At 53.2% G+C, this 27,465-nt stretch overlaps 1 protein-coding gene across 1 annotated transcript in view; it reads right to left on the bottom strand.

The window, feature by feature from the left end:
- Window positions 1-26,895, bottom strand: part of PTPRS (protein tyrosine phosphatase receptor type S) — a 110,422-nt gene extending 83,527 nt beyond the window's left edge. The window contains exon 1 of the mRNA XM_060416308.1: window positions 26,747-26,895. The gene's annotated coding sequence lies outside the window, so the exon portion shown is untranslated. The remainder of the gene's footprint in view (window positions 1-26,746) is intronic.
- Between the last annotated feature and the right edge of the window lie 570 nt (window positions 26,896-27,465).

Here is a 27,465-nt window from a genome sequence, read left to right as displayed (position 1 = left end):
CTGAATCACCTCAAAGACTGGGGTTACTATTCTCCCCATTTTTCAGTTGGAGAAACTAAGGCCTAGAGGTTGGGCTCCTATTCTCACCACGAGAAAGTGGCAGAACTAGGACTTGAACACAGGCTGGTTCTCACCTCCTCCCTTTCCCCCGATCCAGGCCTTGGCTTCCCTTCTTCCTGCCTGACTGGAGGTCACCCAGTCCTGGAATTTGTAGCATCTTGAACCTAGCCCATCTGTGACTTTGTAGCTCACATGTGGGTGGGGACTGGTGGCCCCATGGAGGCATAAAGATGGACCTCTGGCTCCCAGATATATCAGGTATTATGATTAATAATTAATTATTCCAGGACTTCCCTGGGGGTCCAGTGGCTAAGAATCTGTACTCCCAACACAGGGGGCCCAGGTTCAATCCCCAGTTAGGGAACTAGATCCCACATGCCACAGCTAAAAATCCTGAAGTGTGACAACTAAGATTCCTATGCAGCCAAAGAAATAAATATTTTTAAAAAATCATTAATTATTCCCCAGCAAGCAGTGCTCATCTAGGAGCCAGATGGAGGGAGTGCAGGTTTGGGTGAAGGCAGGGGTTTGGACTCAGCCATTGTCCTAGGAGATCTCACCTCCGGGCCTTTGCACTCTCCATTCGCCTGCTGGGAACATTCTTTCCTGTAAAATCCACCTGTCTCCCTCCCTCACCACCTCTGTTCAAATCTCACTTTTTTTTTTTTTGGCAGGCACGTTAGAAACACAGAGCATTAACCACTGGACCACCAGGAAGTCCCCCTCAAATGTCACTTTCTCAGTGAGGTCTTCTGGGACATCCTCTTGAAAATTTTGCCTCCCACTCTGGGCCCTCCCCAGTCCCTTGGAATTTTTCCCCCCTAGAGAAGACTTCCCTGATGGCTCAGACGGTAAAGCACCTACCTACACTGCGGGAGACCCGGGTTCGAGCCCTGGGTGGGGAAGATCCTCTGGAGAAGGAAATGGCAACCCACTCCAGTACTCTTGCCTGGAAAATCCCACGGACTGAGGAGCCTTGTAGGCTACAGTCCATGGGGTCACAAAGAGTCAGACATGACTGAGCAACTTCACTTCAGCACAAATTACCACTCTCTCTGACATTTTATGTGGGTTTTATCTGTGCTTTGTTTATTCTCGGGCTCCCCAACTGGAGTGCTAGCTGCAAGAGGGCAGGAGATTTGTTCTTTCAAATTCCTCCTGCTGAGGACAGGAAGCATCTGGTGTGTGGCAGATGCAAAGGTTTGTGGACGGGAGAGCCCCTCTTATCTGCTCCTAGGAGCGACCTCCATTGCTGGTTTGTGTCAATCTCTGCATATCTCTCCCAAGCAGTTACAGACCAAAAGCAACACCAGAATACAGAGTGGTTTTTTTCTTCTGTGAAATTGTATCATCTTGTCTGTATCATTTCCCAGCATTCCTCCTTCTTTCAAAAGACACTGTATCTACTGAGCACACTCATCCCTAGACACTTCCCCCGCTGTGTATAATCTTCCATTACAAGGTTATTACAGTCCCCTGTTGATGGACACCTAGGTTGGCTCCACTTTTTATTTTTACCTCAGTCTTGACCAATGCCTGTGAATCTTTGCATCCACATCTTCCACATCTCAGTGCAGAGAGATGGCCAGTTGGAGGGTCTGCACCTTCCCTTTGAACCTGCTAACATCACTTCTAGGAGTTTTTCTGAAAGACACATCCCTGTGAAATGGCATGTGTAGAAAATCCTCATGGCAAAAGACTTGAAACAGCCTAAGTGCCCAACAATAGGGGATTGGTTAAACAGATAATGGTGCAAGGGACCAAATAGTGCCACAAAAGATTACCATCTTTTAGTATTATGAGACCAGTATCACAGCTGTGGAGAGGAAGATAGAGCCAGATGTATAATTATGAAATCACTTTTAAGATACATTTTTTTAAGAGAGAGGAAAAACAACCCCAAAGTATGGAACAGCTTTTAAAAGATGCTACCATTTGGTTAAATCAGGGAACATAAATCTACCCGCCTACTGAATGTTCACTGAAGATGTCTAGATAACTGCTCTGTCCAAAACTATGGCCACGGGCCACATGTGGCTGTTTACATTTAAATGCAATAAAATGGAATAAAATTTAAAAGTTGAGTCTTCATTTGCACTAGTCACATTTCCAATGCTCAACAGCACATGTGGCCAGAGGCTATTTTATTAGAAAGCTATCACCAGAGAGTGTTTCTAAAATTGTACAAAAGTTCTGCTAGACAGTGCTAATACAGAGCAGGGGCCAACAATCTGGCCCCTGGCTGTTTGTGTCAATAAAGCTTTATTGGCATCCAGCCACCGCCATTCATTCACATATTGTCTCTGGCTGCTTTCATGCTACAATAGTGGCACTGAACAGTATTGATGGAGATTGCTGAAAAGATTTACTATCTGGTCTTTTACAGAAAAAGTCTACCAACTGCTGTCCTAGCAGGAGACTGGTGGCTGCTTCTGGCGAAGGAGAGGGGAGGAGAGCTGTGGATAGGAGGGGAGTGGTAGTAGAGAGACTCTCCCCTGTGTATTCTTCTGTACATCCTCCATTATAGCTCACATGTATGTGTTAGCTGGCCAGAAAATAAAAATAAAAGATGGTGAGAAGTAGCCATGCTGATTTATTCTCCCGCTGATGACGCCCAGGGGTCCCCCTCCCATTTCCAATCTGGAAATCATCAAGCTTCATACATTTTTGCCAAGCGGATGGGCAAAAAATGGATCTTGTTGTTTTAATCTGCATCTCCTGGGCAAGAGATGAGGAATCTTTAAATATGAATACATGCTTATCTACTCATCCATCAGACCTCCAACTCTAAAAAGCCAGGGATCCCGTTGATCTCAGTCACTGCAGCATCCCAGCACCCGCGCGGGGCCAGCCAAACAGTTGGAGCCCAATAAATGTGCACCGAGTGGATGAATGAGGGCCTGAGGGAACAGGGCCCAGGGCTGGGGCTGTATTACAGGCCGAGGGTCATTGCAGACAGCAGTGGGCATTGAACACCACGCCGCTCCTCCAAGGCAGGCTCACCAATGGACCCAGGGCAGGCCTAGCTCCCAAGCAGGCCAGAGCTGGCGGCCCCATGGGCAGGAGCCTGGGGACACCCTTCCCGGGGGTGGTGGGGGGGAATCTCGGGCTCCAGGCAGGAGAGATTATATATTCATCAGGATCTTAAACAAAAGCCCCGCGGCCGCCTGTCAGCAGGCTCTGGCTTTTATGGTAATCGGCGATGAATTACCCACAATGCTTGGCCAAGCGCAAGTGGTTCTTGGCCCAGATCCTAAACTAATTTTTATATGTTCGTGTGTATATAATTTCGCTCACTCCCTCCAGTCCCACTTCCATCATTAGTGGAAGCATCGGGGGAGGGGGGAGGGGAGGGAGCAGAGGGAACACTGGATGTAAAAGCAGAGGGTGCTCATCAAGACCCCCCTCCCCTCCCCGGGCTTGCCTGGCACCAGGCCCTGGACTCAGCGCCTGTGGAGGTGGGAGATGAGTGCCAGGCTGGAGCCAAGGGGAGTCTGGAAACCACCAAGAACCAAAGCTGGCAGCCCCGGGGCAAGGGGGCGGCGGGTGGAAAATGCCCAGAGAAGGAGAGGGGCAAGGTGGGGAGGACGTGTGGGCCCAGGAATGCTGAGCCGCAGGCTGTGCAGCCAGAATCAAGTGCCCTAACCACTCTGGGCTTCAGCCTCCTTTGTGTGTGAACCAGGCCTCCTTTGTATTTTGAACTGGAGGCTTCTAGTGAATATCTGCATTTCTGCCCCAAAACCCCCAGTGGAGCTTGGAGCTGGGCAAAGCCCCAGCCCCATGTAAGCCCAAATGTATACCTGGCTGCGCTCTAAATGCTTTTACATATTAACTCATTTCACTTCTGCCTTCTGTTACCATCCCCATTATACAGATGGGGAAACTGAGGCTGAGAAAAGGAGGCACCACTGGCTTGTTGGTGGCAGGGGACACCAGCCCCACATGACACCCACAGGCTGACTTTGGAGCCACCAGCTCCAGGAGGCCCCCTCCAACACCTGCAGAGAAGCACTTCCTCTGCTTCTGGAAACCTTAGTGGATGTTCTGTTAACACAGGGGTCCCCATGCCTGTCCCTCCCCGTTCTTGCAGACACTCAGGCCAGGCCAGAGATCTGACAGTTATCCTCAATTCCTCTTAACCCCACCCTGCACCCACTGCTTGGCCAATCTACCAGCTCTTACAAAAAAAAAAAAAAAAACTCTCCAGAATTTTTCTCCCCCCTTCCCTGCCTCCATCTAGTCCAGCCCCATCATTGCTCGCCTGGGCAAGCACAGTCACTTTCAGCTGGTCCCCAGTGACCGCAGTGGCAAAAGGGCACCCATGAGCACCTGAGTCAGGCTCTGTCCCCTCCTCTGTTCACAGCCCTCCAGGGTTCCCACCTCCCTCCGGCTCACAAAGCCTGGCACAACCAGCCCTGTCCCCTCCCTGTCCTCCCCTCCTCCCTCCCTCTCTCTCTCACTCACTCTGCTCCAGCCACTTGGGCCCCCTCGCTGTTCCTTCAACACACCAGGCATGGGCCTGCCGCAGGGCCTTTGCACAGCAATTCTCTCCCTCTCCTCCATGGAACAACTTTACTCCAGATCTTCACATAATTCACTCTCATTTCCTGCTGGTCTTCACTGAAAGATCGCCTCCTCAGAGAGGCCCTGCCTTGATTCCATAGCTAAAATAGCTCCTTCCTTATCACCCTCCCCTTTCCCTGGCTCTGTATTTCTTAAAAGCAACCTGCAGCCCTGTACTAAAATCGATTCACGTGTGTATTGGTCTTCTCCCTGCCACACTTGGCAGAGGCAGGGCTTTGTCTTCTGCATTCTCTACCACTCTATTCCCAGCACCTCGGCAGGGCCCAGCACATACTAGACGTTCAATAAATGGATGAATCTCTAGCCCGCCCCCCACCACCACCCAGTAGGACACTCAGAAGCTTTTCTGGGGGGTCTGAAAGAAAATTTTAGATCTGAAACTATGGGGGGCTTCTGCAACTAGTCCAGTGGCAGCAGCTAAAGAACAAAAACATCTATCCCACCAAACCATTCGGAAGCCTGCAAGCACTCGCTAGTGGCTGAGGCAGAGATTATAGACACTCTGTAGGGCGACCAGATGAGGTCCAGCAAATGCTAAGGTGTGCATGCCACAGGACTTCCCTGGTTGCCCTGTGGTTAAGAATCCACCTTCCAATACAGGGGGCTTCCCAGGTGGTGCAGTGGTAAAGATCTGCCTGCCAGTGCAGGAGATGCAAGAGCCGGGGGGTTAATCCCTGGGGGTGGGAAAGTCTCTTGGTGAAGGAAATGGCAAACCACTCCAGTATTCTTGCCTGGGAAATTCCATGGACATAGGAGCCTGGTGGACTACAGTCCGTGGCATCGCACAGTTGGATGCAACTGAGCGTGCGCACACACATTCCCATGCAGGAGACACAGGTTCGATTCCTGGTTGGGGCACTAAGGTCCCACACGTCATGTGGGCAACTAAGTCTGCATTCTGCAACGACTGAATCCATGTGCCACAATCAGGGAGCCCACGTGCCACAACTAAGGAAAACCCGATGCAGCCAAATAAATAAATGTAAATAATTATTTTTTTTAATGTGAATTCCCCATAGAATCTCTTACTTGTGCTTGAAACCTGTGCATGAAAGCACTGCGGCTTATCTCACGGGAAAGTGAAAGAGAGGGATGAATGGGCACGACCATCAGGAGGGGAGTGGGCATGCCAATAGCATAGTACACAGCCCAGAGAAAAGCAGGTGAAGGCTTCATACATACTGCATCTGTGTGAAAAAGAAGAGCATGGAACAGTGGGCACAGGATGTGTGAATAAGGGTGGAAGAGACCAGGAGACCTAAATTTGCTAATGTTGACATAACAGGACTTCCCTGGTGGTCCAGAGGTTGAGTCCACCTGCCAGTGCAGGGGACATGAGTTCTCTCCCTGGTCCAAGAAGATCCCACATGCTGCAGGGCAACAACGTCCACGCACCACAACTACTGGGCCCACGTGCCCTAGAGCCCAGGCTCCACACCAAGAGAAGCCACCGCAAAGAGAAACCTGTGCACTGCGCGGAAGAGTAGTCCTTGCCTGCCACAACTAGAGCAAGCCCACGTACAGCAGAGAAACCCAGGACAGCCATAAAAGAAAGAAAGACAGACAGTAATAACAACACTGGTTACTATTTTAAGACACACATCTCACTTAATTCTCTCCCTTTTACAGAGGAGGAAACTGAGACTCAGAGAGGTCAGGCCACTTACTCAAAGTCACACAGCTTGGAGGTGGCAGAAGGAGGAGATGAGTGCAGGTCACCTGGTAGCCCCAGAGCCTGGCCTAGGTTGAGGTGAAAAAGCTGGCTTGCAGCTCAGCTCAACACGGAGTATACAGTAAGTGCCCTATAAATGCCATGGAGATGCCCAAGGGCAAAGGGAACACAGGCAGAGACCATGCTCAGGCAGAAACAGTGAATTTCCAAGCAGTGGATCAGGTGTTTGCTAGGGAGAAGGGACGAGGGCTTGAGCAATCAATTCCTTTGATGCTGGGAGCCAGGCATCGGGGAGTGAGATGGCTGGCTCTAAAGAGAACAATTGGCGGCCAATCTCATTTCCTCCTGTGACAGAGATGGGCAGGCCTGGCTGGGACTCACGGTTGGCACAAAGCCAGTCCCAGTGGGGACCTCCCCACCTGTCACCCATGATGTGTTCATCAAGAGCGAGGGCAAAGTCATAACCATCCAGGGTGGGAGGCTGGAGGGCTGGTGTGAGGGCCCCTTTTGGGTGGGGAGGGGAGAGCCTGGCCCAAAGTCAGTGTGGCTCCTGGCAAACCTTTCCTCCTCTCTGTCTCAGCTGGACCAACGCACCATCCAACCCATGCTTATGGAGAACCATACGGCATGAGATCCAAGACCATGAGCTTGATGTGAGTTTGGTCGCAGGCTCTGCTCCTTGCTTACTCTGTGACCTTAAGTAAGTCATTTCCCTTCTATGAATCTCCATTTCCCTGTCTGTAAAGTGGAGTCATCACCACCTGGCTTGGCACAACCATCCTAAGCCATGAGCTTTAGATTCAGAGCAACCCAAGTCGGAATCATGGTTTAACCTCCTTGCTGGGTGGCCTTGGGCAAGCAGTTTAAGCAATCTGGGTTTGGTTTTATCTTTCCTGGACTAGGAGAATGGCAACCCATGCCAGTGTGCTTTTCAGCTTCCCTGGTGGCTCAGTGGTAAAGATTCCACCTGCAATGCAGGAGATGCGGGTTTCATCCCTGGGTTGGGAAGATCCCCTGGAGAATGTAATGGCAACCCAGCCCAGCATTCTTGTCTGGGAAATCTCATGAACAGAGGAGCCTGGCAAATTATAGTCCATGGGTTCGCAAGAGTCAGATACAACTTAGCCACTAAACTACCACCAGTCTGGTTTTCTTCATCTTTAACAAGAAGTTAAAGAGTCCTTGTCTGAGCTCCTGGATTAAGCCATACCTGAAGCTGATGTATTCTAAATAAATTCATCTGCTTTTTTTAAAAAACTGAAGTCAGTTTGATTCAGGTTTCTCCTCTTTTCAAGCTGCCTGCTCACTGTGTATCTGATGATGGAGCCTCCTTAGGAGCAAGACAGGGAGCTGAGGATAACCTTCAAGGTTACCCCTGCTCAATAGTCAACCTGCTGATGGACTTCAAACAGACCCAAACCTCTGGGTCTCAGGTCTCTCAAACACAGATGCTGGAATGCAGCACCCACAAGGCATCATCCAGGTCTGGGACTGAGGGCAGTGCCTGCTTACTGAGCACCTACCTTGTGTCCGCTAACTGGCTGCCTATTATGGATCCACTGCTCTAACATCTACCATGAGCCATTTAGTGAGCATGTACAATGTGCTGGGCCTCATGCAAGGCACCGGATTTAACTGCTCCACCTTGAGGGCTCACAGCGACTTCACATGGGGAGTCTGTGCCCATGCTCTTCTCTCTGCCTGGAGCATCATTCCCTCTTGTCTCTGCCCAGGTAACTCCTACTCAACCACCCATCTCAGATTAGCTGCCACGCCCTCCAGGAAGCCTTTCCTGACCTCCTCTCCCACTGCTCATTCTTGGAGACTTTTATCTTCTCTCCCTCTTCCTCATCCAAATTCCAGATCTGACGATTTCTGTATTGCATTGAGTTTAAGCTGCATCATTATTTTATGTGTCAGTAAGAAAGAAAAAATGCTGCCAATTAAACTGAACATGACTGCTTGCCTGTTTTTTTTTTTTGTTTTTGTTTTTGTTTTTTTTTTTTTGCCACACCAGGCAGCAGGCAGGATCTTAGTTCCCCAACCAGGGATTGAACCTATGTCCCCTGCAGTGGAAGCACAGAGTCTTAACCACTGGGCCACTAGGGCAGTCCCTAGACACAACTTTCTTATCACACAGAATTATCATTTGACAGCAACTGAATGGGGTTTTTTAGACTTCTTTGGACATAGACTTTGATCACCTTTCTCTCCTGAACATAAGTGGAAAGTGTAAGTAAAATATATGTACAAGTTTTCCTAAAACACCTCTGGTTCCAAGCCCAGGTCTTCTAAATTGTTTTTTACCCCAGTGCTGCTGATTCAGGGTTTTGCACATGGCACCTGTCCCTATGCGGCCAGGCTCCAGACAACTAGCATTTCCCACGGTTGGCTGCCTCAAGACTTCCCTACAAGCTTCTGACATCCATACTAAGGGATCCACGGAAGGCTCCCATCCACTCTCACATGGCCCAAGCACTGTAGTTTGTCAACTAACATTTTGGGGGCCATAGTGGTCAAGACAGGGATAACCAGTCTGCCTAAAATGGTCTGGTACACAGCAGGAGCTAAAAAAATATTATTGGGATGACAAGCAAAGAGCTGAGTCTGATTTCACCGGAAATGGGGAGTTCAGAGAGGTTAGGCAAGAGCCATAACATCACACAGCTAAGTAAGAGGCAAGGGTAAATTCAAATCCAGGATCCTTGATTTTGTCCTGGTATATCTGCCGACAGTACTGACAACGTACTTTCCTAAAATGGGATAGAGTGGGGATTCCAATCAACTTCTTGACTAAGAGAAGGCAAACTCACCCAAGCCTTTACATGCATGGGGAAAAAAAAAAAGATACAAATGAACTTATTCATAAAAGAGAAACAGACTTACGATATTGAAAAGAAACTTATGGTTACCAAAGGGGAAACAGGCCACAGAGGGATAAAGCAAGAGCTTAGAAAGAACACAACAGACGCTATCATACATAAGGCAGACGACCAACTGTTTATATATATAGCACAGGGCACTATACTCTATGTTCTCTAATACCCTATATGAGAAAAGAATCTGAGAATGAATATATGTATGTGTATCAAACCAGTCAGTCCTAAAGGAAATCAACCCTGAATATTCAGTGCAAGGACTGATACTGAAGCTGAAGCGCCAAGACTTTTGCCCCCTGATAAGAAGAGCCAACTCATTGGAAAAGGCCCTGATGCTGGAAAAGACCGAAGGCAGGAGAAGAGAGTGGCAGAGGATGAGATGGTTGGATGGCACCTCTGACTCAAGGGACATGAATTTGAACAAACTCTGGGAGATGGTGAAGGACAGGGAAGCCTGGCATGCTGCAGTTCATGGGGTCACAAAGAGTCAGACATGACTTAGTGACTGAACAATATGTGTAACTGAATCACTTTACTGTACACTTGAAACTAACACTATACTCCAATAAATTTTATTATAATTTAAATATGCATGTGAAAATATAAATTATACAGTTCAGTCGCTCAGTTGTGTCCGACTCTTTGCAACTCCATGGACTGCAGCACGCTAGGCTTCTCTGCCCATTACCAACTCCAGGGGCTTGATCAAACTCATGTCCATAGAGACGGTGATGCCATCCAACTATCTCATCCTCTGTCATCCCCTTCTCCTTCTGCCCTAAATCTTTCCCAGCATCAGGGTCTTTTTCAATGAGTCAGTTCTTCTCATCAGGTGGCCAAAGTATTGGAGCTTCAGCATCAGTCCTTCCAATGAATATTCAGGACTGATTTCCTTTAGAATTGACTGGTTTGATCTCCTTGCAGTCCAAGGGACTCTCAAGAGTCTTCTCCAACACTACACACTTCAAAAGCATCAATTCTTCGGCACTCAGCTTTCTTTATGGTCAAACTCTCACATCCATACATGACTACTGGAAAAACCATAGCTTTGACTAGATAGACCTTTGTCGGCAAAGCAATGTCTCTGTTTTTTAAATTATAATAAATTGGGTCAATTTGTATATGGGTTTCCCTGGTGGCTCAGACAGTAAAGAATCCACCTGCAGTGTGGAAGACCTGGGTTCAGTCCCTGAGTTGAGAAGATCCCCTGGAGAAGGGAATGGCAACCCACTTCAGTATTCTTGCCTGGAGAATCCCCATGGACAGAGGAGCCTGGAGGGGTATAGTCCATGGGGTTGCAAAGAGTCAGACACGACTGAGTGACTAAGCACAGCAGACACATAAATTAGGAAGTGACGGCCACGAAGTGCTTAGGGAGCAAGCTGCACCCCACCAGGCCACGTAGCCACTGTGCAACATGTAGCTGTGTGACACTGAGCAGATGACCCAGCCTCCCTGGGCCTCAGCTTCTCTGCCTGCCAAATGGGTGTCACAGTTGCCCATGGGAAGTCTGCCTTCAAACTCTATCCCAAATCTCCCCACGTCTCCCCTATCCTCGGTCTCCACATGGTTCACCCCATTACCCTGCCTGGACCACCAGTACAGTCTCCTCTGCCCTGCTCCCCCATCCCACGCCCAAGATGTAGCCTCCCCGCAGCACCCAGAAACCCAGAAGCCTCCCATGAGCATCTAAGTCAGGTACCCACCTCCCTCCTCTGGGTAAAAGCCCAAGTCTGCCCTGCCCAAAGGTCCTGCCCACCCTGCCCCCACCTGTCCCTCCCCGCTTCCCTCCCTGCCTCTCTCGGGCCCCTTGGCTCGCTCTGCTGCAGATACATGGGCGTCCTCACTGTTCCTCCAACACCCCAGGCACAGTCCTGCCCCAGGCACTTTGCACAGGCTGAGCTCGCTTCCCAGAACATTCTCCCTCCCACATATCCACTTGGCTCCCTCCCTGACCTCCATCAGGGCTTTACTCAAGTTGTCAACTCCTCAATAAAAAGCTGTCCCAATGACTTCACTTAAAATGATAGCCCTGGGACTTCCCTAGTGGTCCAGTGGTTAAGACCCTTAGTGGTTAAGTGCCCCTTCCACTGCAGGGGGCACAGGTTCGATCTGTGGTTGGGATATTAAGATCCTGCTTGCCACACAGGGCAGCCAAAAATAAATAAATACAATGATGACAGCCTTCATCCCTTCACTCACATAATCCCTTTTCCTCTTTTATTCTGTCCTCTTATCACCACCTGACATGACACATCATTTGCTTATCATCTCTTCCTGATCACAACCTGAGAGCCACAGAAGCACGCACTTCCTCCCAGCAGGGCCCCAGCAGGGAGCCCGGCACACAGTAGGTGCCCGGATGACACGGCACAGATGTGGGGGTGGCTGTAGCCACAGCTGAACCAGCCATCCATCGTCGGGCCTCTGGGGCTGGCTGGGAGCGGAAGCCTCCACGCCTCCTCCAGAGCCCTTCCTGCCCCCATTTCTGAGCCATCCCTGGACTCTGCCCTCTGCCCCCTTTCCTGAGTCCCCAGCCAACACCTGCTGAGGAAACGCAGGAAGCAGGGGCGGCCTCCGTGGTGCCTGTGGCCTGGGCCAGGCATGTTCCTCCGGACAGCTTAATCCCTGCCGGGTGGGAGGGAGGCCCCAGAGGCGGAGCCAGGATCTTCCAGCCAAAGAAACAGAGCATCTCCCCGCTCCCACTCCCAGGAAGAAGTGCCATGGTGGAAGGTGCCAGATAACTATTTAGGGAGTAGGTATATTATTATTATTGTTATTGTTATTATTATTTCGGCCACACGGCAAGTGGGATCTTAGTTCCCCAACCAGGGATCAAACCCGCACCCCCTGCATTAGAACCCGTTTTAACCACTGGACCACCAGGAAAGTCCTAGATGTATTAATGACGGCCACCATGTCACCCTTACTCTGAGCCCAACAGTAAGTCTTCACTCTTACTAACTCATCAGATCCTCCCAAGGATCCTGGGAAGATGAAGGTCATCACTCCCCCTATTGTACAAATAAGGACACTGAGGCCAGGAGGTGACATCAGAGCAGGTGAGCAACAGAGCTGGGACTCAAACCCAGGCCCGTCTGGTTGTGAACCACTAATCGACAAGGTCTCAAAGTATAAAACATGGCAGGAAAACATTGGCAACATCTACAGCGCATCTGCTGTGTCCTCAGCCCAAGGTGGAAGGGGGAAAACAGCGTGGATGCCTCATCTCCTGGTCACCTGCCCACAATCTGTCGATATGGGCCCATTCTATGGATGAGGAAAACTGAGTCTGCAAAGGAGGAAGTGATTTCCTGAAGGTTCCCAGAAGTGGCAGTGCCCAAAGCGGGTGCTGAATTCACTCCATCCTTCCCTGGGATGGGTCACGGAGGCCGTTTCAGAGATAACTCACTTGCTATAATGAGGCTGGCTCATACCTCAAGAATATCCACTGTGTGATCCGGGCCCCAAGTGGAAAACCCTCAGGGGTATCATTTCTAGGAGGGTAAACTGAGGCTTCAAGAATTTCAGCTGTGTACCTGAGGTCTTGAGATGTTCACTGACTGGTGAATCGAGGCTCAGAGATGTTCCTCCATGTGCCCAAGGCCACACAGCCAGCAAGAGGCAGCACCAGGACTCAAACTCAGGGCTTCCCAACTAGACTTGGAACTGTGGGCTGGCATGAGCCTGCAATGGAAGCTCTTAGCTCTGCAAACCAGACGTCCGGTGGCCGTGATGGAGTATCCACGGGGACAAACAGTGCGAAACCCCAAATGACAAGTGTTGGGATGGAAACAGCCTTGTGCGTGGCTCGGCTGTTTCAGGCGTAAAAATGAGCGGGGGGAGGATGCCTAACACCAACTGTATTTTTAAAAATCCCACAGTGATAAGGAGGCTGGCCCGTCAGCACGGCGTCACATCCGTGGGCATGCAGAAGCCCAGAATGCAAGGACGCGGCTATTTTAAAGGGGCTATTTCTGGAGGCCGAGGTGAGAACGCGGGGGCGAGAGGAAGGATCAGGAGCAGCCGCTGAGCGGCCCGAACTGGCCGACTGTGGGGTGGGGGGACACAAACAAGTGAAAAGGGAGGACTCGGGAGCCACCTGCTTGGTTGCTACCAATGCAGGCAATGCCACCAGCCAGCTGGAAGACCTGAGGCGTCTCAGAGCACCATTTCTTGCCTTGTGAATGGAGACCTGTGTATGCAAATCTCTCAGGGGGCCCTACTGTGCACAGGTGCTGCTGTGGACACAGTAGAGGAGACAGGAAGAAAGGAGGTAGATGGTGAGTAAGAGGAATATGAAGCAGAGATAGCAGAGCCAGAGCGGGAAAGGTGAGGAGCCAGGCGGAGAGGCGAATTTTGCAGTTAACAACCTTACAAGTTATTTCACAAATAATAACTTTGCAAACCTCAATAAAGATTGGGAGGAAGTCTCACTTAAAAATGAGCAGAGACCTAAGGAAAGAAAGAAGAAAAGTGCTGTGTCCCCAGGCTCACCTCCAGATGCTATTAGGATCAAGTTGGGCTGTGGATGGCCAAAAAACAAAACAAAACAAAACTCACTGGCGAGGCATAATTTCTCTCTTCACATAAAGGAAGCTCCCAGGTGGGCCTCTCAGGGCCATTTTGTCCACCCCTAATCATCAGGGTCCAGGCTCCTTCCATCTCTGATCTCCATAGCCATGAACCTGCCTCACAGTTCAAAATGGCTGCCTGGTTGCCTACCATCACCTCGATATTCCAGTTGGGGAGGGAAGTAGGGTAGAAGGAAGCATGTGCTACCTCCCTTTGAAGACATTTCCAGGAAATTCTGTCCCACTGGTCAGAACTGAATCACGCAGCACTTTAGCTGCAAGGTATACTCAGAAATGTTTGTTTTTTCCCACCAGGTAGCTATGTACCCTCCAAAGTCAAAGGGTTCAACTGCTGTGCAGGAGAGAGGAGGGGTTTTGAGAGACTCTCCCCCACCACAAACATGAAACCCTCCACTCCAGGATGCTTTTCCCTCATCCCAGGCTCCGCCTCCCCAAAGACCCCAAGGTTGCAAACTGCAGCTGCAGCTCAAGTTCAGGCTCCGTGTTTCAGGGGTCGTCGGAAGGCAGGGCCCAACCTGTGGTCCACCCTCACTAAGCACCTGGGCCCAAGGCGCCAGGCATTTCCCGTCTCGTGCCTGCCTGGTGAGGCTGCCCAGCCAATTTATCTCCTTCTCCTCAGTAAACAACTGTCAGGGAAAATAAATAGTTTTTAATAGGCTCATTAATTGAATTCAGGGAGAAATAACCTTCTCCCAAGGCTGTTGAGAAGGAACACTCAGACACACATAAGAGTCCCAGGACCCTGGTGTGAAGGGAGAGACCCCCAAACAGTCATAGCTGTGTGCAGCCACACGGACTCCACCAGTAAGGGGGCCCTTCCCCTCCCGGGCTTTTTCCAGCCTCCTCAAGGCTGGAAGTCTCCAGTGGGTGCTAACTGGGCTTTAACGCCTCAGTAGCCCTTGGCCTCTGCTCTAAGCCTGTGGCGGCAGCAGGATGATTTAATGTCATTTTCTTTCTCTCTCTCTTGTTTTTTGCTCTCATTACATTTATTTTAAAGGTTCTGCCTTCTTATGTCAAGGACATACCAGGTTGCCCATTGACAAGAGTAAGACAGATTTTTCTTCTCTAAGTTTTCAGAGGGACTGCCCTGGTGGTCCAGCAGGTGACTCTATGCCACCAATGCAGGGGGTAAGCCAGGTTCAATCGCTGGTCAGGGAACTAGATCCCACGTGCCATAACCAAGACCTGGTGAAGCTAAACAAATAAAGTGCTTTTTTTTTTAAGTTTTCAGAGAGAATGGGTTTTCAAGAAAACTACCAAGTCTTCCCTGATGGGGCTTCCCCGGTGGCTCAGATGGTAAAGAATCTGCCTGCAAGGCAGGAGACCTGGGTTCGATCCCTGGGTCGGGAAGATCCCCTGCAAAAGGAAATGGCAACCCACTCCAATATTCTTGCCTGGGAAATCCCATCGACAGGGGAGCCTAGCAGGCTACAGTCCATAGGGTGGCAAAGAGCCGGACATGACTGAGCAACTAATACATACACGCAGCAAGTCTCTAGGAGGACCAGGGAGGTGGGGGCAAAAGGCACACGTCTGGGTGGTGTCTCAGAGAGCTCTTGGGTGGGGAATCTAGAGAGGTCACTGCATCTTATAGGGTGATTATGGCTCAGAACCTACCCCCCTGCAAAACCTGCCTATGGCTCTGGCCACAGAGGTGTGACTTGGTTTCCCCACCGTGGCTCAGTGGTCCTGGGGTGGGCCTCCTGCCGCCATGGATCACAGCACCAGCATGGCCTGTGGTTCTGTCTGCCTGGAGCTGGTCCCCAGTTCCGGCAGCACTGCAGCAGGAGACTCAACCCTGCTGGGAGAAGCCAGACTTGAGCCCAATCGCTCCCAGACTCCCAAACCGTTTGCCCCCTCCAAAGCTCCATGCGCAGGTCCCCTGATGTGCCCAGAGAAGGCTTCATCACCATACTGTGTCTTACAACGTTCAGCCTGTTACATCTTCACCGTGCCAGCACATTCCAAGCAGACTCGATACAGACCGTTCTCATCATTCAAAGCAGTCTTGTTCCCCTTTCACAGACAAGGAGACTGAGGTTCGGTCAGGAGACTCCAGGGGCCCAGAGTCATGCTTTGCAGAAGGCCAAGGCTCGAACGCAGATTCTTCAAATGCCAAATGGGATCCCCCATAGAAAGGTGGGCCCATTCCTAGGGGCATCTCGGTGACTTCTCTACCTATCTGGGTGAATGTTGTTGTTAAGTCGCTTAGTCATATCTGACTCTTTGCAACCCCATGAACACAACAGGCTTCCCTGTCTTTCCATCTCCCGGAGTTTGCTCTGGCTAAATGTACAGGGTGTCAATGAACAGCAGGGTTAGTGAAGTCTTAAAATTTCCTGGCCCAGCTACTATGCCCTCTGGGGATCCCCTGTGTTCCTCTGGGTTTCTCATCTTCTCAAGAGACAGGAAACCTCCTGGACTGTTTCAGGGTTCCCTGACCCCATGACACTAGTCCTCAGGGGCCCTGGCTCTCAATAGCCGTTCACCATAGCTTCTACACCAGAAAGCTCAGGCAGGCATGAGGCAATTCAGAGAGGGCAAGCGAGTGGCGGAAGTCACACAGCACCTCCACTGAGGTTGTAGGTCTTCTAGCAGCCCTGCCCAGGGCAGAGGGAGCTGAGCCTGAGCATTTGAGCTGCTGATGTGGGGTTTTCCCAGCCATGACCCATCTAATCTGGACAATTAGACACGCTGGTTCTAGCGCAGGAGGGCAGCTTTCACAAGTCTGGCAGGATGGTCTTGGGGGAGGCAGCCTCATGGAGCTCCCATCCTGAAAAGGGAGTCAGACGGGTTGTAAAACAGCAGCTAAGAAAGTGAGATATTGACCAAAAAGTTTGTTTGGGTTTTTTTCGTAAGGTATTACAGAAAAACCTGAATGAACCTTTTTTGGCCAGGCCAATAAAAAGACTACTGGGGAACACTGGCCGGATAGGGTTGGCCCAGCCAGAAATGGAATGCCCAGCAGAGGAAATGGCAAGGACAAAGGCCTGGAGGTGGAAAGAGAAGAAAGGTCAGCGTGGCTGATGCAGAATGAGTGAGAAGGGAGAGGGCAGAGAAGCCGGCAAGAAGGGTTTGGGCACACCATCCAGAGAGGCAAAGCAACTTGCCTGAAGTCACACAGCTCCTAAGAGGCAACGACGGACTTGGAACCCAGACCAGCTGACAATGACGCCCCTTCATCTGTGACCACCCTTCTGGCTACATAACTGCTACCTGCAAGATGAAACTGCAGAGCCTTCTTCTGCAAAAATTATTAACCATTTCAAGAAAGAAACAGGTCATTCAACTAAGTACAGACCCTCTGTGAGCATAAAAATGCACACAGGCAACCCTGGGAAAAGGCTCCAGCAAGCCAGTTCCTGGTCCTTATTCTGTGCCTCAGCTGCCTCCATCTGCCGCCTCTCAGGGCTGTTCTAAGGATGAAAGGAAGAAGTTCAGCGAAGCTTGAGCCCTGCGTCAGACACACAGTGTAGACTCCACAACCGGGGACCACATGTAATACTGGTTTCTTTCCCCTCTGTTGTAACTGTTTGGGAAACTGTGGATGTGGGGTTCCATCCACATCTCCCCCCGTGGTTTATGAAGACAGGTGGGGGGGGTGGGGAGGGGAGGTGAAGCCACAGTCATCTAGTCCCTGCTTGTGTTCCCAGGTGGCGCTAGCGGTAAAGAAAAATCCGCTTGCCTATGCAGAGCACGAAGAGAATTGGGTTTGATCTCTGGTCGGGAAGAAGCCCTGGAGGAGGAAATAGCAGCCCACTCCAGTATTCTTGCCTGGAAAAATCCCATGGACAGACGAGCCTGGTGGGCTACAGTCCATGGAGTTGGAAAGAGTCGGACATAACTGAAGCGCACACACACGCGTGTACCCTGGGCGCCAGACCCCATGTCCACATGACGGCGTTTAATTCCTGATGCAACAAGCAGGACATGTCCCCATTTCCCGGATGAGAAAAGCGAGGCTGGGGGGAGGAAGAAGGGGTGACCTCACACAGCCAGGGAGGGCCTGTATCAGGATTCGAACTTAGCACTCTGGCCTCCAAAGACCAGGTAGGGAAACAAGGAAAGACCCGGCTGTGGCAGCCCCTTGGCGCCCCAGATCCACCACCATCTCCAGAAAACCCCAGGAACCCATGCATCAGGGGCAGTTTCCCAACTGCGATGATCAACTGGGCCCTGGGGGCTAGCACAGGTGCTGCGGGAACCCATTTGGGATCTCAGCATTTGAGTCCAGGAAGGCAGTGCAGGGCGCGGGAGGCGGACGTTCACGGATAATCCGATAATACCCCAGCTGCCTAATTTCTCTCACCGCCTGGGCTGTGGAGCACGTAGCAGCTTTGCAACAGCTCAGCATGACTGACATCTAGAACCCAGTCATTCTCTGTTGCAGGGGGTGGGAGTCGGGGGCATCCCAGCTGCTGTGGGGTGTGGAGCAGCATCCCTGCCCTGCCCACTGGATGCCAGGAGCATCCCCTAGTTGTGATGACCACAGATGTCACCAGACCTCACCCTGTGTCCCCCCGAGGTGGGGGAGCAAAATCACCCCAGACTGAGAACCACTGCGGTGAACTCCACAGATAACACAGGCGACCCAGTGCCCCAGCCCTGAGAGCAAATAGGTACGTTCCAGAAAAGACAAGAGGAGAGGAATAGGTCCTGCGGCCAGCAGGTAATTCACGGCACTGCCCCGCGGGACCAGCCGGCACAGCATTTAATTTCAGTCAAGTTTATCATTATGACCAATATTAATATAATCAGAGCCAATGTTTTATCGAGCGTGGTCTGCTGGCCCAGGCCCTGTTTTCAGCCCTCCCCGGGAGGCACAGCACCACTACCTTCAAATAACCCCTCCAGGTGGCTGTGAGCCTTCAGCCCATTTCACACCCCAGGAGATTGAGGCCTGGGGATGGCAAGTGAGGGGTTGAGCCTATGCAAGCAGCAAATGAAGGTGTTGTAAGGAAAAGAACAATCCAAGAATGGAAAAATAGGGCGATTTCATGTAAAAAAAAAAAAAATCCTGATTTCTGGTTTTTCTTGGAGAACCAGGAAGACCAGGGTTGGGGGGATTCTGTCCAGTGTCCCCTTGGCATGACCTCTCCAGCCCTGATGGGCCCTGGGGTTTAAGAATGACATTTCTGGACTTCCCTGGTAGTCCAGGGGTTAAGACTCCGAGCTTTCACTGCAGGGGGCACGGGTTCAATCCTTGCTTGGGGAAGATCCCGAATGCCATGCAGTGCAGAAAAAAAAAAAAAAAAAAAAGACAATGAAGTTTCTGCCAAGTCTTCCTGCCTCAGTCTTCTTCTCCAGACCAGTGTGAAGAGACCCAGCCCACCTTCTAGTGGGAGGCTCAGCCCAGCAGGCACACAAGCAACGCTGGTGCAGCTGTGTGGCTTTGGGCAAGTCCCCCTCCCTCTCTGGGTCTCAGCCTGAGAGGTGTTCCTGGAGGTGTTTCCAGAGTTCCCAGGTCTCCACTAGCAATGATCTTTGCACCCAAGCTCTGGGGGGCTTTCAGCAAACTCTAGCTGTATGTGTGGAAAACACCATGCGAACTCCTCAGGGTCAAGACCCCAGGAGGTCACCTACCTCTCTCTTCCGCTTCCCTCATCTCCTGCCACACAGCGTCACATGCCTGCCTTCTCAGCTTTGCACCTGGTGTTCCTAATACCTGTTCAACTCAGAAAGCCCCCCTCCACTCCCAGACAAAATAGTGGCCCCGTGACCTGCTGGGGGCCACTGAATTTCCAATCTCCGCAGAACCCTACTGCAGCCAGTCTTTTTCTTGCTTATTTATGTACTTACTGTCTCCTGAGAAACTACAGGGTGAAGGGATGGAGGGCCGAGCCCGCCTTGTTTACTGCTGTATCTCCTGAATTCTATTTTCATTTGCTTTTATTTACAAAAAGAAAGCAAGTGAAAGAACGCACCAAGTGCTTTCAGTCTACCAGCACACATTCGTCCATAAGTGAAGCAACGATCCCATTTTACAGATGAGGACACTGAGGCACACGGTGGTTTCACACCCAGTCCAAGGCTCCCCAAAAGGTCTACGTCTATAGTCTGAGGTCCCACAGTTGGTGAGCAGCAGAGCTGGGATTTGAACCTAGGGTCTGGCTCTCAAGTTCTTTGGCCACCAGTATTCAACAAACACTGACTGAATGAACGAACGATTGAGTGAACTGGCAAATGAATGAATGAAGGCTGGCACAGCAAGCTGATAAACCTGAGCACCTCTCAGCAGATCTGAAGCCAAAGCCGAGCCTGCACAGCCCTGAATCTTCAGGGACCTCCCCCTAGGCACTCACCTAGATTCACCACAGACTCTGGAAGTTGGGGGACCACTGCCTGGGGTCTCAGGAGCGCCCAGATCTCCGAGGCAGCCACCTGCCCTCCCTGCCTGCCTCGCCTGGCCTCCCGTGGCTCAGATCCTGCCAGGCGCCTGGCCCAGTCCTGCCGCAGATATGGGGCAGCCTTGATTAGGCAGCCAGTGACGGGGAACGCCCCAGTTTGCAGTGGCTGAGTCATCCTGCCATTGTTCCCATGCTGGACCCCATGAGGGGCTGAGGGTTCCAGGGGTGGGGGGGATGCTGCTGGGGAACCCCCACCAGGCAGGTCTGGCTACGTATTGACACATCACTTAACACACATTGACTCGTTTGATTCTCCTAACAACCCTACAAGGCGGAGAGCATCACCTCTCCCCTTAACAGATGTGAAAAAGGAAGCACAGAGAGGTTGAGCAAACTGCCCCAGGTCACACAGCCAGCGAGTGGCAGAGGCGTAATCTCAACTCAAGCTACCTCAGAACAGAGTCCATACTCTGAGGAAGGCAGCTGGGGGTCCTGGGCTCTCCACAGTGACTCTCCAGTGTACCCAGCAGGGGAATGGTCATCAAAGCTACTTCTCTGACAATGGGGCAGCTAGATCCCCCCTCACTCCTTCCCAGGAGTTAAGACTTCAGGTTCTGGCAGCTGCTGGTGCTGGGTAAGATTTCCAGTTCTCTCACATGTGGGCTCTGTGACCCGAGGCCAGTGAAGACCTCTCTGTGTGCCTCAGTTTTCCTGGCTGCAAAATGGGTTCCCAGCACGCTCCTAAGGTGCTTGCTCGGCAAGGGACCTGGAATGGGCGCCAGCTCCAAATAAGTCAGATCAGCTATTATTATTCCCCGACATCCCCTCATTTGCTGATCATGGGGTTAATTATAAGTGGCGTTAAATTATACACACACAGACACATCGACCTCCCTTTCCCAGAACCCCTGAATTTTCACCAACACTCAATTACCCACGCAACAGCACAGCAATAGAGCATCTTCCTGGCTTCTCTCCACCTGGCCCACCTCCATCTGAGGGTCCCAGCCCTCTGTGACAGAGGCCAAGACACCACTCGGGGGCTGGGGCTGTCATAGGATGAACACAGTCAGCAACAGCCATGTCCAAGAGCTGAGGCTGGCTGTTTACTGACAGCATCTCCTGTCGGGGCTCGCCATAAGGCAGGCCGTGATTGCTCTCTGATCTTAGGGATGAAGGAGCACAGAAAAGTCAACCAACCAGCCCATGAATGCACAGCAGGGTGGGTGCTGGAAGTCAGGATCCCCTGAGAGTGTTAGTCGCTCAGTCACGTCCAACTTTGCGACTCCATGGACTGTAGCCCGCCAAGCTCCTCTCTCCATGAAATTCTCCAGGCAAGAATGCTGGAGTGGGCTGCCATTCCCTTCTCCAGGGGATCTTCCCAACTCAGGGATCAAACCTGGGTCTCCTGTATTGCATGTAGATTCTTTACCATGTAAGCCACCAGGGAAGCCCCAGGACCCCCTGAGCCAGAGGCATTTCCTCCTTTTGCACGAGATGAGGCTCCTACACAGAGAGGTTGAGGAACAGAGGTGATGCCACACAGAGAGGGAGAGGGAGAAAGGGGACGACTGGGAAACCAAAAATTTGGATTTGTCAGTTTTCCTAGGAGGGTTAGGGCCTGGCCTTCCAACAAGGGACTAATGTTAACAGTAAAGATTTTAAAAAAAATCAAAAACGAAAAAACCTCAAAAACAGGGACCATCCAGGGAGTTCTGGACAAAATCTGCTCCTTCAAAAACTGGATATTTATGGGAGCGGGGTCAGTGTGACCCAGAAACCTGAGTTCCAAGCCCCTGGATCGGGGAGAATCCATGGGAACATGGGAGTGCAGGGATTCTTAAAAAAAAAAAAAAAAAAAAGAAAAAAAAAACCTGGGTATGTTTCCAGGTATGGAATCCTTTGGGCCTCCACAGGACCAGGGGAACCGAAATGGGAATCCATAGCCAGCCCAGAAGAGCACCAATCCCTAGGTCCACCCCGGCCAGACCTGGGGAGGGGTGGGGTGAGAGGTAGGACAGCTCCCCAGAACAGGGACAGAGACGAAAATAAAGCACCACAGAAAGTCGGGGCCTGTCCGTGAGTCACTCCCACCGCTCCTTAATTTTCGCCTTTGCAGAAGTGTAAGCCAATTGGTTTTTTCATGTTCCCCACGCACAACCCCCAACCCCAACACTTCTGAAATATCAGCCAGCGACAAGACAGAAATGGTACAGCCGGGTTCTTTGTTTTTTCTTCCTTTGTGTGTGTGTGTATGAGCCTTTTCTTTCCTTAAAGAAAAAAAGAGAGAAGGGAGCAGGGGGGAATCTGAATACTACACTCAAAACCTTAAGCGTCTAGAAGCCCAGAGGGGACGGCAAATTGGACCACAGGGTTCAAAGACCCAGGTGTCACCACTTCCTGTACATCTCAAGCTATGATCTGCCTGGGTCCAGGCTATTTGTCCTGGTGATGGGGTGACATGCACTTAAAATCATCCCCTGCCCCGTCCAGCACTCCATCTTCTCCAGCCACAAGCCAGGAGCTTTCTGGTTCCAGATAGAAGTCAGACCAAATTTTTAAAACCATCTGAAAAGCCCTTGTTCTCCCCAGCGCAGTGGTGTGACTTTTCTTCTGTCCACAGCTCCACACAGGGTTTTATTGGCTTGGTACCTGGATCTTGTCGCCTGTCCCCACTGTGAGCCCCCTGCCTGGTGGGCAGCTGGGGTCTCTCCACATCCCCCCCAACCACCGCCCGCTGGGCATCTTTTGCGGTGGGGAAGGACAGAGCAAGGGCAAGACAGGGGCACCTCCTCCTTGTAAATTCTGGGAAATGGGACGCCCGCCCACGGAGGGTGTGCCAGAAGGCTGTTCTGGGTGCAGAGGAAAGCAGGGTGGCGTCTTGGAGCCCCTGGCCAGGCCCCCTGCCTCTCTCCAGAAGCACAAGGCCTCCCCCTCCCCCCAGAGAGGACACCACAGCCCACAAGGAGCCTGTCGAGCCACTGCACTTCCCAAGAACCTTCCTCTGGCTCCAGATGCCTCTACAAATGGAACCTAAAGAGTCGGGGTTGTAAAAGGGGGTGGGGGTGGGAATTGCTTTCAGCTGAAAGCATAAGCTTTGTCAATTATCCCCCAAACCCGCCAGGTTTATAAATATCCGTCTTTATTTTTAGGGTTTTCCTCTCCATCCTGAACTCTATCGGTGGTGGCCCCCACCCCGCCCGCCCCCTCCAAGCAGTGGCTGCACTAAAGTCACAGGAAGCAGGTGAAACTTGGGGCTGTGAGGGGCTGCGTCTCAGAGCCACGTAGGCACTACCCGATCCTTCCCTGCCCGGCCACCTCTCTGACCATCCTTCAGGCTGGAGTAATCAGCACAGCCACAGGTCTCCCAGCGCCTGGCTCCTGGGAGAAGCAGTTGGAGATGTATGGTGCTCCAACATCTGTGACGGGCTGTTGCGTGCCCACCCAGATGGTAGAAGGGGAAACTGAGTCATCCATGGAAAGCTGTCTGCTAAGGAGAGGTGGAGCTGTCCCCTAGACCGATCCCGATCTAGTGGAGGCCAGGCAGACCCCCATGCTCTCAGTGGCCCAAAGAAAATGGACACACAGTCATGGTTCCAGAATTGTCCCCTGCAGATGCCACCACTAAACTCCTAACATCCAGGAGCTTCTCCCCTTCCACCTGCTCTGACAACTCGGCCCAGAACCACCGTTTTGGTACTGGGACAAAAACGCCTCAGGTCTCCGAATGGGGCCCCCAGCCAGGCAAAGATGCCCAGGATCCCCCAGGGAAGCAGGGGAAAAAGAAAGGCACTAGGAATGATCCAAGGAGCTAGAAACAGAAGCACTGTCAGTGGGTGACGATGCCTGTGCGGGCGGTAAGCGGGCACCTGGCTGGCAGTGCCCTCCCTCTGTGCCTACCTCAAGGCATGGGACCATGGGGGAGCACGGTTCACCCCAAGGAGGCTGGCCTGCACCCCAGTAGCACCCTCCAATGCCATACCCCGGCCACATCAGAATGACCCATGCCTCCGCCTCCCCTCCCCACCTCCGCAGAGAATGGGGAGTGGGCCAGGCCTGGCCTCTCCTGGCAGGACAGGTACTGACATGACAGCACCAGTCCTCTTCACCCCCTGGGGGGCCGATGTCATCGACTGGGTGGCAGGAATAGAAAAGCGCATGAGCTCACCAGGCAGGCCGGGTCTCCCTCGACGTTTTGTTCGCCTGAGCCCAATTATACCAACTCTCAGGACAATTGCAGGTGGCTGCCCCCAGGGGGCTGGGGGGACCAGGGCCCCAAGCAGAAGTGCACCGTCACGTTGAAGGTGTCCCCCGGGCCCAGGGAACGGGGCAAGATGAAGCTTTCTGGAGTCAGGGGAAGAAGGGGGACAGGACAGCAGGCATCCGGAGATGTCCCCTCCGCAGGCATTGCGGGGGAGTGGGGATGGGGATCCAGACGGAGACCCAGGCCCAAGTTGGTGGGCTCTGGGATTGACGGGGGCGGAAAGCAGCCGCCCCCAGCCCCAGCTGCTTTCCTTCCGTAGCCAAAGTATCAGCTGGCAGAGGAAGAAGAGATCTGAGGGACAGAAGGCAGGCGAGATTGGCAGGGGGAGGGGGGCACAAAGGAAGGGGACCCTGGGTGGGGGGAGGGGCGTTATGCAAATAGCAGAATCGACCCAGTCCCTCGGCCATTAATAAAAGCTCCAGCAGCAGCAGCTGCTATCGGCAGGAGTGGAGTCGCGGGCTGGCTGGCTCTGCTCACGGGTGGAAGAGAGGGAAGCAGCATGCCCCAAACAAAAGGGACCCTCGCCCCCCGCACCCCGGAACAGCAACAGTGGGGAACACTGATGAAAGGCCAGAACCCCAACTGCCAAAGTCTAGCGGGGGAGACCACCGGGGGCCCAGAGCGGGTGGGACCCCGACCTCAACACCCTCGAGGGCCCTTCGGCTTTGTCCCTGCTTCTCAGAGTCCTCATGCCCAGCCTGGACGCCTCAGACACCTCCCTCCCCAATTCACGAGCTGTTGGCCAGGCTGGTTTTTCAGGGGTCTGGCGGGAGGCAGAAGGGCCCCACGCTCAGAACGAGGACTCTCGCAGATGGAGATGGGGGGAACAGGGGAATCCCAGCTGAGCCCTAGAAGGGGAAGGGAGGCACCACTCCCCAGATGGAAGCGCTGGGGAGGTTCCTACGTTTTGGGGATGAGGACCCAAGGGGGTGGCTAAACTTAAGGAAGGACTGCAGAGGAAAGGACATTCCGAAAAGCTGCATATTTACGGAGCTACTAGAGGAAGGTCTGAAATCGGGGGAAGGATCACATAAGAGGAGATTCCAGACTGGGGGGGTGGGGGTGTGTGTGTGGCTGACAAAAAAAGATTCCACTTGGGGTTGGGGGGGATTCTCTGATTTGAGAATTTCAGAGAGAAAGCAGTTGAAGTGGGTTCTCTGATTTACGGGGAGTTTCGTGGGGGTAAGTATCGAGGATTTGTGGACAGGTGGAATCCTAAATGTGGCAATGTTTCCATAAGGAGCGGTGAACTTGGCCGTAACTCGGTCGAAACCCTCGCGCCCAGAGTACCGGCGCTCTAACTCGGGGTGGGGGGGAGGGCTTCCCTCTGGGTAAGGGGGCCCCCGCGCCCCCTTCAACCTGGTTCCGACGGCTCCGCCCCCAGGGATGACGTCACCGCCCCTCCTCCCAGCCCCCAAGGGGGCTCCCAGGGCGTGCAGAACCCGCGAGGCTAGCAGCTGAAGGGGCGGCTTCCCCTCTCCCGGGATCCCCATGGGGGCCCCAGCTCCTAGGGGAGGTCGGGCGCCCGGCACGCGCGCCCGCCCGCCCGTCCGCCCGTCCGCCAGGGTCCCTGGGGCTGGGGGCTGAGTCTTGCCCCACTTGGGGGATATGAGAGGGGCGATGGGTCCGCAAAAGGGTGGGGCAAGGCAAGGTAGCGGAGGGCCACCCCCCATCAAAGGATAGATGAGACCGAGAGGGCGCTAGGGGGAGACAGCATTGAGTAGGGGGTCTCTAGAGGAGGGGGATTAAAGAGCGAAGGCGGAGGGCACAACAGCTACCCTGGGCGCACCGTCCAGTCGGTGCCCTCCTCGCTCTCACCTGGAGGCACCTGTCCCGGGCTTGTCTCCACTCCGGGCCGCCCGCGCGCCCCCCAGCCCCAGCACAGCGCCCCCTGCCTCCGGAACCCGCCCGGGGAGCCTGGCTGGGCGCCGCCGGGGCCAGCACCCCCTCCGCACATACGCGCGTCCTCCCTCCGCGCCTTTGCCCCGCCCGCAGCCCGGGGTGGTGCAGCCGGCGGCGCTGGGCAGCTTCCAACGCCGCGCTCCGGGCGAGTCCAGCCCAGCCCCCTCCCGGCCGCGAAACCCCCAGCCCCGCCCGCCGAGCCCCATCCCCCGCAGCCCCTTCCCACCCCGGCCCAGCCTCTCAGGGGCATTGTTCGGACGTAGCCTGCCCGGCGCAGCGGCTGGGCGTGCAGCCGGCTGCAGCGGAGCATCCTCCAAGCACAATGGCCGTACAGGCTTCCCCGGCACAAAGCCGGCGCGCTGCCCACTCCGCCGTCTCCAAGACCCCCACTGGAGCGCCTGCATTTCTTTGAATCGAATTCAAGATTATTTTTCCCCCTTTACCTGGAGGCTGGCTGGGCTGGGCTCCCCCGGCTCTGCCCCGCTTCACATCCTGGCTGTTGCATGGGATTCGAGCGGAGCCCGAGCGCCAGCGGCTCGCGGCGTGCGCGCGCCGGCCGGGCTGCCGGGCGGGCGGCGCGAGGACACTCACTGCGGCTCGCGCTCCCCTCGCGCCGGCTCGCGCGCCCCCCCAGCCGGTGACGTCATCCCTTCCGCCACCGCCGCCGCCGCCGGCCGGGGGCGGGGCCCGCTATGGCGCGTCACTGCGCAGCCGCGCAGCCGCCACGCCCCTCGGCCAATGAGGCGGCTTTGGCGGGGGCACGTGGGCCGGGGCGTTTAAAGGGCTGTAGGAGCACGTGGGGGTGTGGGGCTTCGAGGGACAGCACCAGGGACCCCTCTGCCCGCTGGTCCCCCCGTTAGCCCCAGGGCACTTGGCACAAGGGTCATGGTGCTTGCCATCTCCTGGTCTAGACTCTGCCCTGGCTTTCCAGTGCCCTCTGTATAAATTCCAACCTCTTCTGTGAGACTCACTTCTCCGCACTGGCACCCACCACCTTATTCCAGGTGTCCATGCTTAAGCCAAACCAGCATCTTACAGTTCTTCCAGTCTACTCACTCCTGACAAGATCTTGCTCCTGCTGTTCCTTCACCTGGCACAGTCTTCCCCGCGGCACACACCCCCCCCCCCCACGCCTCCCCCCACCCCCGCCCGGGGATTTTTC

This window comes from Ovis aries, chromosome 5 (assembly GCF_016772045.2).
Source record: "Ovis aries strain OAR_USU_Benz2616 breed Rambouillet chromosome 5, ARS-UI_Ramb_v3.0, whole genome shotgun sequence".
In the NCBI taxonomy this organism is placed as follows: domain Eukaryota; kingdom Metazoa; phylum Chordata; class Mammalia; order Artiodactyla; family Bovidae; genus Ovis; species Ovis aries.
This window is presented reverse-complemented; position numbering and strand designations above follow the sequence as displayed.